The 10,988-nt window shown below is 47.8% G+C and overlaps 1 protein-coding gene across 2 annotated transcripts in view; it reads left to right on the top strand.

Annotated features, from left to right (window-relative positions):
- The first annotated feature begins 10,593 nt into the window (after positions 1 to 10,593).
- The window catches only part of GRM8 (glutamate metabotropic receptor 8), a 570,128-nt gene continuing 569,733 nt past the window's right edge, over positions 10,594 to 10,988 (top strand). For both annotated transcript variants that reach the window (XM_019543461.1, XM_019543459.1), the window contains exon 1: positions 10,594 to 10,664. The gene's annotated coding sequence lies outside the window, so the exon portion shown is untranslated. The remainder of the gene's footprint in view (positions 10,665 to 10,988) is intronic.

The following is a 10,988-nucleotide window of genomic DNA, read 5'->3' as shown; positions in this document are numbered from 1 at the left end:
CTGCCTCCCAGGGCAGCCTGAAGGCAGCAGTGATGGTGGCAGAGTGGAGCTGAGGGATGGGCTCCAAAACCACATGGACAATTGAAGAGTTAAAATAATTCACATGAGCAATGATTAATGTGTTAATCGCATGTGTTGACTGCAATTTATTGACAACCTTAATATATATATCTAAAATAAAATAAATAAAAGACAGATATAATATCTACGGGTCCAGATGCTCTCCACCCCAAGGTGTTGAGGGAGCTAGCAGGGGTTATTGCAGGGCCCTTGGCACGGCTTTATGAGCACTCGTGGTGCTCGGGCCAGGTGCCAGATGATTGGAAGATAGCCAATGTGGTCCCCATCTTTAAAAAATTGGTTCTGGAACCAACTTCCAAGGGAAGTGGTGCTGGCTCTTACCCTGGGGGTCTTTAAGAGGAGGCTTGATGCCTACCTAACTGTGATCATTTGAGCCCAGTTTTTTTTCTCCTGCTCAGGCGGGGGTTGGATTTGAAGATCTACAAGGTCCCTTCCAACCTTGCTTCTATGATTCTATGAAAAAGTGGGGGGAGGACCTGGACAAGTGTAGGCCTGTCAGTCTTACCTCAATCCTAGGGAAGCTCTTTAAGAAGATCATCATGTAGCACATCTGCAATGGGCTGGCTTCAGGGATGATGCTCAAGGGCAACCAGCATGTTTTCATTAGAGGCAGGTCATGTCAGACCAACCTGATTGCCTTTTATGATCAAGTCACAAAAGCACTGGATGCAGGTGTCGCCGGGGAAGTAGTCTTTCTGGACTTCAGCAGGCCTTTGACACTGTCTCTCACCCCATCCTCATTAAAAAATTCGGGGGCTGTGGCACTGATGCCTACACAGTCAGATGGATTGCAGATTGGCAGAAGGGTCGCACTCAGAAGGTGGTGGTGGATGGGTCACATTCGACCTGGGGAGAAGTGGGCAGCGGAGTCCCCCAGGGCTCGGTCCTTGGGCCTGCGCTGTTCAATTTCTTCATCAGCGATTTGGACGACGGGGTGAAAAGCAACCTGTTTAAATTCACTGATGATACCAAAATTTGGGGTGAGGTGAGTACGCTTGTAGGGAGGGAAAGTCTGCAACAAGATAAGTTACAGGAGTGGGCTAACAAAAACGGGATGCGCTTCAAGATGTGCAGTACTATGTAGCTGTTATGATTCTTAATTGGGATTGGCTTCTTCACCTTGCCAAGTGGTACTTTAGTCAAGACATTGTTCTCCAGTGAGTTCAATATTCTGGCTTGTGCTGAAGAAGATTCACCAAGTTTATGTCCCTGGTATTTTGAAAGCACTAGATTTGTTCACTTGAGTTCAGTTTGAAAACACTGCATTTTACCTCTTGAAGGGTATTGCCTTCAGATTTTAAACATATGGAGAGACATATGTTTAAAATCTTCACTTTTGTAGCAAAAAACTATCAAGTTGTGCACAATGCTCAGGATGGAAAGTCTGACTAACAATGTGGATGGAAAAAAGATGTAAAAGCTTCTGGCATGGATGTAGACCAACACATTTTAGAGACTCAACCTGTTGATAGAATAGCATACTGTAGTGTATTTTTGCTGTTTTTAACAGAGAGATGGTTTCCAGTGACTGAAATCCTTTAAAAACATTGGATTATAGCTCAAGAAGTAGGCACTAAATTTGTTTCAGGAAAGAGGCACAATCCTACCTATATGGTCCTCAGTCCCTTATAGATTCACTTTTCAGATTGTCAGATATGACATTTCAATCATCTCTGGAAAAGTTACCTTCAATAAATCACAATTAGGGTGTTTCCAAATTTACATATCATCTTACAGATGATTGCATGTTTTCTTGTCTATCCATAAAATAACCTTGATTTAGACACTACCATATTTACTTGAATATAAGATGATACCCCCAATAATTAGATTTTATATATGGAAAATCTATAATTTTTTAATAATTTAATTTATAATCTAATTATTGGAGGTTTGCCTTGGATTTGTCCCCCTCCCACTGCTGCAGAGGGGAAAACAAATCTGGGAGTTTAGACATCCTACTTGCCTTCTTCCCCAGCCCCCCTTCTTGCCCTCCCCCCACCTCCCCAACTTCTCCCCTGGAGCCCTTACTATCAAACTCTGCTCTCCATGAGCACATGGAAATGCAGGGCGAATGTGAAAACACAGACCTTGAAATGAACATATTAACAAATAATTTGCATCTTGGTGAACTACTACAGTGTGAACCTGCCTGGCTTACCTCAGCACCATAGCCCTGGTGGCTGAGCTGCAACTGGCATAGCTGTTGCTCCTTGGCTGGAGGATCTGAAGCCTGATTGGACATGGCCCAGCAGCTGCACACTGAAAAGTGGCCAAAAGACTGGGAACATGTTGGGACTCACCAGAACCAGAACTAGACACGCTCCCTGCCACCAGTAGCACCCTGCCACTGCCTTTGCCAGCTGGTGAGCCAGGGGAACTGACCCAGGCTTGCTTGAGCCAAAAGGGGGCCAGACCAGAGGGCATCCAGGCCCCAGACAGAAGATTGCCTGGAGAAAGCCAGGCACAGCTCTGGGAGCCTGTGGGCCCAACCCACTCACCAGGGCCAGGAAACCTGTCCCAGAGCAGCAGAGCCAACCAGCCTGTGCTAGTCAGCAGCCTGCTGCAACAAAAGTCAAATGGGGATGGGAGAGGGGGTGAACCCTGGAGGGATGGCCTGCAATGCTCTAGTCCCCTGGCAGTCCATCCACATGCCTGAAGTGTGCTGGCAGGGAATGCCCACTGTGTCTCGCCACTAGCAGGCCCAGAAGAGAACAGGTGGAGCAACTGGGACACCTGGCCATGGGGCAGTAAGGAAAATCCTTGTGGGAAAAGGGGTCAGAGAGAAGAAGGTGGGGTGAAGGGTCAAGGAAGCAAACTCCTAAACTCTGATGGTTAGAAGTGAGCAGCTCAGTATGGAGGTAATGGTACTCTGCCCATTCAGAGTACTACTCATTCAGTCTGAGCCATGTCAAGTTATTTTATTTTCCTTTTCTGTTAGCATTTCTTCTAGTGTAACAAGTCATGGCAAGCAACTGTGACAATGGAATATCATCACTGGGAGGGAGTGAGAGAAAGAAAGGGTAAAGTGCCTCGATTCTTGGTGGGGAAAACATTCACTACAGATGTGGAGAAAATCCCAGCTGGAGAGGGGACAACAGGAACTCACTTCCAGAATTTCTGCTCCCTCGGGATTGGGGGAGGGAGCACCGAAATCTGTATTTCTAGCCCTGGGAAGGGGCATCAAAGGGGAGAGTCACAGCTGGCAGTGAGCAGTGAAGCCAGAGACCTTCTCAGCCATCAGCTTCCTGCAAGCAGCAGAGAGGAATTGGGCAACCAGGGTGATCAGAGGTTCACCCCTCAATTTGAAGCCTTAAGAAACTGAAGAACCTATGGAGGCAAGCTGACTGTGAGGACAGGGGGTCAAGTGCTGCAGAGGATGGGGAAAGTGAAAGTAATTACTGCTGCTCCAGTGCCATGAGTCTTAAAGGGCCCCTGCCCCTCTCGTGTGAAGTTCACTTTTTTTTCCTTTTGCTTGTTGTGGACTTTTTTCTCATAGTTAAGGGAGAAGGGGAACTGGGACTTCCCGCCACGTGGTCCGGAGAGGCAGCAGGAATTAAAGCTCCCATCCCAGGAGAAGCCACATCAGCCCTGACTTAGAGGCATGTGGACAAGAGAATAGATTTGTTGATTTACTGAACTAAGGGGGTGAAATAAAGAACCCACCATCCTGCGAAGAAGGACAGAAGTAGATTTGAGTTGCCTTAGTTAAGTTTCCCTACAACTCTGACGCATAAAGTGGCTGAGGACTGTGGGGAAGTCACTGAAGGTGATTTGCTACCTGGACTTTAAGAAAGTAATTAATTAAGACTGAGTAGCAGGTTAGGATTAATTTAAATTATTGACTCATGGCCTGATGGGTGGGGATTAACCTCAGCCTCACATGAATAGATCTACATCTGAGGGGAATGATTGACATACATACTGTTGCCCCGTAAGAGAAAGACCATGCCAGGTACCATCTGAATCAGTGGTAAGGGTGAGGTGTAAGGAGAGGAGGAGCCTCACATGGAAGATTTAGAAAGACTTGGAGGAAACTTGTAGGAAAGACTTGGAGGAAATGCCCTACACTACATTCAGCTCCTGACAGATTAAGAATTTTCCAGCAAGCTGTGGCAGATGAGAGGGAAACTATATGAGGTAGGGGACAGAATCATTCCAACATTTTCCTTCCCAGCAGGGTATGTGAGCAGGACGTCTGGCAGGTGGGGACCTTGGTCATACCAGGTTATTCTCTGACAATCACATCTGCATGTCAAACCATGTGTGACAACATCAAGATGCAATATGAGATTTATGATAATATCCAAGTGGAAAGGGATGAGGTATACGGAAGAAGGAGGAGCCGCACAGAAGACACACCCTTACCTGGTAAGAACAACTGAGCTACATCACAGAGGTATGGATAATGTCGAGATGGGTGAGTGGGCTCAGGGGCAGTCCAGCCCCCAGGTGGCAAGTGAAGGCCTGTCACATACAGGTATGCATACACTTAGTTCACCCAGAATTGTTGCATTTTACCTTTTTGAAACTGCCACAGGTTTTAGCACAGGTACTCCATAAATACACTTTCAGCACTTTTTTACCTACTTATATATAATAGAAAGTATGCATGATGTCCCCGACGGGCCTTCGTAGATCTCTACTAGGAGTCTGGCTCTCTGTTTTGGTGACCACCCTCTTCACTGAGGGTGGGTGTTACTGGGTTTGGTTGTATTCCCGCTTCGCCAAACCCGCTTCTCGCCTACCACGACTTGCTGTTACCCCAGTGGGGCGGGGCCAGTTCACAGGTCCCTCGGTGACCCGGGTCGGCCTCATCGGTTACATACAGGGCTCCTGCCACCCCTACACCCCGGCCTCACGCCACCTGTGGCCTCCACTTCCCTGCGCCTGCTCAGTGATCTTCCTGGAAACTTCTATAATTGCCTTCGTCTTTGAGTTTTTCCCCAAAACCCTTGGGGCACTCCTACCCTGATGTAGGGCCTTCCACCCCGCCTGTATAGGTGTCCCAGCCCTACTGCAATAGATATTTTCCACCACCGCTCCATCACCCTCCACACCATGAGCTGCATACTTCCTCAAAGTGATCCTTCTATATGGACTACCTCCCTGACCTACCACCAGCACCCTATGATAGTGCCCAGGAGTAACGCCTCCTGGATGGATATTTAGCATTGTCCCCTTATTCTTTGATCGACGCCTTCTATTCTTGGTGGTGAATCTGCCCTGATCTTTCTCTCCTGCCAGGTGATCTTTCAGCCTCCACCCCCCTCTTCGGTGCTTCCCGCACCCACCGCCTCGGCACTTACTTCATGGGGCTCTGAATCCTCCTGGATGGTCTTAATCCTCTGTTGCTCACCCAATCTGACGCCTCAGGCTCTATCCATCGGTGAGCCAGCCGTCACTCCTTTTCTCCAGGCCGCCGGACTCTCCAGCACTCCGGCTCTGCAGCGTCCGTCCCGCTGGGCTAACGGCGGGGACGGCTCTGACAGCCATTTGTTCCCCTCACCATCCGCTGCCTCCGGAGCGGCGGCCGCCATTTTTAAATCTGCCGGCCGGCATCTGATGTCACCACCAGCTGCCGGCCGCAGCTGTACATAGACGCGGCTAATGAGCCATGCGGGCTCTCCCTCCACCGTGGTGTCCCTCTTGTCCCGCTCTGCAGATAAGTCTTCCCGGCTTCCTCGGGTCCTGGGACACATGGTATTAAACCAAAACTAAAAGGCTCATGATTTACCACATAGTTTATTGGACTGGACCCCAGCAGAGCCGATAATGTTTCAAACCATGATGACCCTACAGCTCAGCACTGCTCAGGATGTTTCTGTACTCCAGATATGCCCTGCCCCCTCCCAAAGGATCCATGTTCACACCAGGAATCATTGGAAATGGGAAAGAAAGGTACAGTTCAGCTGTGGGAATGAAGAGGAAGTAAAAATGTATTTAATGTATTGGCTCCTCATGACTTGAAAAAGTGTTGGCACTGAGGGGGACTAAGGTACAATGGGCACTATCATATATCCTATTCAGATAGGCTCCACAAACTGATCCTATGGTAGGTTCCCACAAGAATCTACCCATACACTAGAGAGGTGTGGAAGAAAGTACATGAACTCCTCCTGGTGGTGACAGGTTTCACAAATCTGACCAGGAAAGCAGTCCTCTACCAGCACTTGACTAAATAGCAAAGGGCCCCAACAGCCCACTCTGACCTGTTCATCCCCTGCTTCAGGTATGCCCTGTGGAAGTCCAGGAATCTGCTCATAAACAAGCACTCAGACTCCACAGTCAAGGACTATATTAAAATGAGACTGAGTGAAATGTACTGGTACTACAGGAAGACAAAAGAGGAGCATGGCAAATAAATAGTAGACCTCATAGGGAAAAGAGGTGACTGGCATAAAGTTTTCAGCAGCAAGCCCTCCGGACAGAACAACAAGGAGGACAACGGTGAGGACGATGATGGCAAATGCGATGACAAGTGAAAAGACTAGACAAATAGGAGGGAGTCTTTTATGAAATGGTGATGTTTTCAATGGAAAAGTGATGGGTGTGTGGATGTGTGGTGCAAACTTTTTAATGGGACTAAAATAGTTTAACTGTAAAAGTGTGGTTTTGGTCTGTCAAGTGAACCACAGCAGTTACATAACAGGTTGTTAGAGGTACAGTTTTATATATATATACACACACACATTCTCACACAAACACACACTATATATATATGTGTGTGTGTTATATATGTGTATATATATAGCGAGAGAAAGAGAGACATTTTTGCAATAAAAAAATTTGTAAAAAATGTAGTAGGTTCCCATCAGGGGTCCCCATCAGACCTCTTTGATCATTTTGTCTCCTGCATCAGGAATGCCCTGTGGAAGACCAGAAATCTGCTGATACACTGTGTTAAAATGGGACTGAGTGAGCTACAGATGTACTACCAGAAGATGGTAGGAAAAGATGGTGAAGAGGTGGCAGAAATCATCCGTCAGAGAAACCACTAGCACAGACTGTTTAAAAACACAACTGACAGGGAAGAGAGCAGTGGCACATGGAAATAGTCAGGGGCAGTGAAGTAGGAAGGGGATTAAGCAATGAGGACAGTGGAGGAGGAGAAGGAGATCATGATAACAACAAGGACAGCTGTGTTGATGGTGGAGACAGCATCAAGACAGCAACAGTGACAATGACATGGACTAAAGACTAGAGACTAAAGAAAGGAACAGAGGTCAGAGGCAGGGCAGTGTAGTTGTAACCATGGATGGAATGTGGATGGGTGCACGGGTGTGTGGGATCAAGGACTGTAATGGGTGCACGGGTGCATGGGAGTGAGAACTAATGGGAGCACAGGTGCAGGGGTGCATGTGTTGTAATGGGTATGTGATATAGTAATGGTGTATGTGTTCAAAAACTGGAAAGATGCAGTGTACACACACACACATAATTTTTGCAAAAAAAAAAAGTAGGATCTCATCAGCATGTTTGCCCAATATGGGTCATGTGTTTTATAGTCATGCTTTGTTTTTGCTGCATTTAATCAACTTCATAGGTGGTTTCCATTACTGAGCACATACTGGTTTTGACAGGAGTTTTATGATAGACAATGTATTTAATGGGGTTTCCTCGTATGTGAATGTGAGATGAGGGACTTTTTCCCCCACATCGTGATTGGGGGAAAAACCTTGTCTTGTATTTGATTAAAAACAGTAATATAGATACTACTGTGAATGGTGTTCTCTTCTTTTTCCACTATGAATCACTTAAACTTTTACATTTCACTTCACAGACTACATTACAAAATATGCAAGCATTGAATTTCCAAATGGTCTGTAGTTTTTCTTATTCCATCCCAAAGTAGTTATAATATTTGCTTGAAAAATTTAACTCTCATACAAATTTTAAATATACCTCTTGGCAAAGAAACACTGACACCTCTTCCTGAAAACCACTGTGTGAATGCAGCTGCAAACTAGGGTGGTTATTATATAAGATAGCTTTGGCTGAAAGTGATTTTAAAGTGTTTTATTGCTGTGGGAGTTTTAATTCCTGAGTCTGAAGGATAGCTGAAATTGTATTTCTACTGGTTGTGTGGCAATCCACACAAAACTAATGTAATGTTAACAACAGAAATTAATTAACCTTACTTCAGAATAACTTGTGTTACCAAAATCAGCCATAGTAATTTGCTTGGCAGTCTCTTAGGTGACAGTGCTGTAGAAATATGAACTGATTGGCATTTAATATCATAATGGTGACATAAATAAACATTATACCAATTGTACACTAGGGTAAACAGTGGCTCAGAAAAACTGAAATCTGGTTTTCTTTTTCCTCCAGAGGTGCTGAGTAGTAATCTCAATGAGAACTGAAATTGCCAAGTGTGCACTCTCTAAGAAATGAGCTTTCCAAGGGTTAATTTAACTTAAAAATGGGGCTTGAAAGAATTTAAGAAGATATAGGCCTTCTGCTGGCCATTTTACCCAAGACAGATTTCAACTACAGGGAAGGTTAGTTGCAGAGGCAGCAGATTCCAGGTCTTTTGAATTGGGTTCAGATCCCCGCACTAGTAACTAAAGGACTGATCCAGGTTCTATTCATTTCAACAAGAGTTGGATCAGTCCCATCTAATCAGGATCAAATTCTGCCCTTGCTGATATCCAGCTGCATGGGAAAAAAAGAGATTATATGCTTTTATTATGTGCTTGCTAGCAATCCAGTATACATCCCCTTAATTTGTACATTAATCACATTAGTGACCACAGTTCCCCTCCAGGATCAGAATCATATTGTGTTCATCACTGTACAAAACACCTGATATAGTCCCTGCCCTGAGGAACTTCCACTCTAAATGGACAAGACTCAGTAGGAGCAAAGGCATGGACAGGTAGAGAAGTTTGCAGGAGGTCAGACAGTAGATGAGTGGCAAAACTGCAGATAGTTCAGTGATCTCTTGATGCATCTGGACTTGTAATTTATATACTGAGGGCTAGCACTGTGCCCTCCATTGTGCCCACCAGTCCTACATTTTCTCTGGAGTGTGAAAGGTCTTCAGAATTCGGCTAAGATCCTATATTAACCTGCATTGCATAAAAACCAATGCCTTACCAGTAATGCACTCAGGGGTTAAATCTTGCAGTCAGACAAAGCTGCCACTAACTGCAGTGGGATTTTTCTTCACATAAAGGCAGGACTGCAGGGCTTAACCCACATAAATGTGTTCTTGATTTCTGGTAGGGAAGGCCACTGAAAAGAAGATAACATAGCCTTCTGTTTTTGCCATTCTTATATAGTGATTAAAAACCTACATGATTGAAGGATCAACATATTCAGAGCAACAGTATATTAATTTTTCAATGTATGCTCTTACAAACCATTTCAGGGTAGTAAAAATTGTCTCCGTGGTTCTTAATAGGAGGTACAGGTTCAAAAGACCCATCAAGTGTTGTCAGTGCCCTCCGGCTTGCTTGGGGCAGACCATTACTGCACAAAGCTAAGCAGTAACAAACAACAGAGTGCATGATGCCAATATTGTCTACGCTCATTAAAGTGTACTTAGGATTTTTTTTGCCCCCGTAGTACCAATGTTCAAAGGAAGCCAGAACTCACTCCGAGGAGAAGGGCACCAAAACAGAGGGGGAAAACAGTCCTTGCTCTTTCACTTAAAACAGGCTGATATAGGAAGTTGTAAAGAGGGAGAAAAACTCCCTGTAAAGAGGGATTGATTTCAAGAGCCCGCTGACCCTTTGCAGACTATGGTGGCAAAGCAATTATGCATCTCACGGTGCAGCTCTGGAAGGGTGAGGCTGAACCTCAGCAACTTGTGCCAAAGCTGTTCCCAGTTGAGTCAGCTCTCCTGACTGTTACCTGGTCATTGGGCCAGGAAATCGAGGGCAGCTGGGTGTGATGCTAGCCACATCAATCCTTTCAGTGCCACAAGTTACATGAACCAGCCAAGCCAGAGGGGCGGCAGGCTCAGCTGAGTCCCTTGACCTTTGCCTATACTTGTGACGTTACCTGGACCCGTCCCTGCCAGGATCAGCCTTCCGGGCCAGACCTGCCCCTTCCGGGGCCCGCTGAGCCCCTTCTCCCCCTCCCGTGGGGCTAACACAGTCCGGCCGTTTGCAAGGGGGCAGGGTAGTCTCTACACGCAGGTAAGGCAGCAAGGGGAAGAATTGCAGGCCTGCAGTTACCAGCAGCTTCCTCAAGATGGAACTTTTTCACCGAGACAGAGGCTGCATGCTAATGTGCGGGCACACACCCGGCAGCCGAGGCGGGGGCGACAAGTTGAAAGAGGCTCGGCAGGGCTGGGCTGGCAGCGGCCCTAGCAGGGCCCAGTCCCACCCACCCAGGGAGCCCTGGCCCGCTTCCCCCAGTTCGGGGCGCCCGCAGAGCCCCTTCAGCCGGGCAGCCCGGGGCCTCGCGCTCAGGAGCCAGCCTGCGGGCCAGGCGCCCCTGCCGCGCAGCCACTTGCTGCCGCCGGGGCAGGGCGCTCCTCGCTGTGCCCCCTCCCCGGGCCGTCCGCGGGCAGGCACGCACGGAGGCCGCAAACTTTGAGGGCCGGGCAGCTGAGGTACCCGCCAGCCGGGGTGAGTGCCCCTCCTCCGCCAGCCCTGCCGGGCCGGTCAGTCCCCGACCTGCCCGAGCGCCGGGCTCCGCGGGCGGGAAGCGATGTTAACAGCCGTGTTCGCGATGAGCCCATATGTTCCCCCTTCCCTCAGCCTCCCCCCCGAGCCGTAATTGGCTCTCACCGCAAATAAAACCTGACGGAGACATTTGTTTGCCTCCGCGGTGCGGCTTCGCAGCGGCCCCGGGGGGCGGGGAGCAGAGGAGAGGAGACGGCTGGTGCGCCGGGGGCTCCCGAGGAGGGGGCGGGATCGCGGCGGTGCCTGGCGGGGCCGGCGCCGGGAGCG

The sequence above is a fragment of the Crocodylus porosus genome, unplaced genomic scaffold (genome assembly GCF_001723895.1).
Source record: "Crocodylus porosus isolate Cpor-Errol unplaced genomic scaffold, CroPor_comp1, whole genome shotgun sequence".
In the NCBI taxonomy this organism is placed as follows: domain Eukaryota; kingdom Metazoa; phylum Chordata; order Crocodylia; family Crocodylidae; genus Crocodylus; species Crocodylus porosus.
Note: the sequence above shows the minus strand (reverse complement) of the source record. Positions and strands in the feature narration are given on the sequence as shown.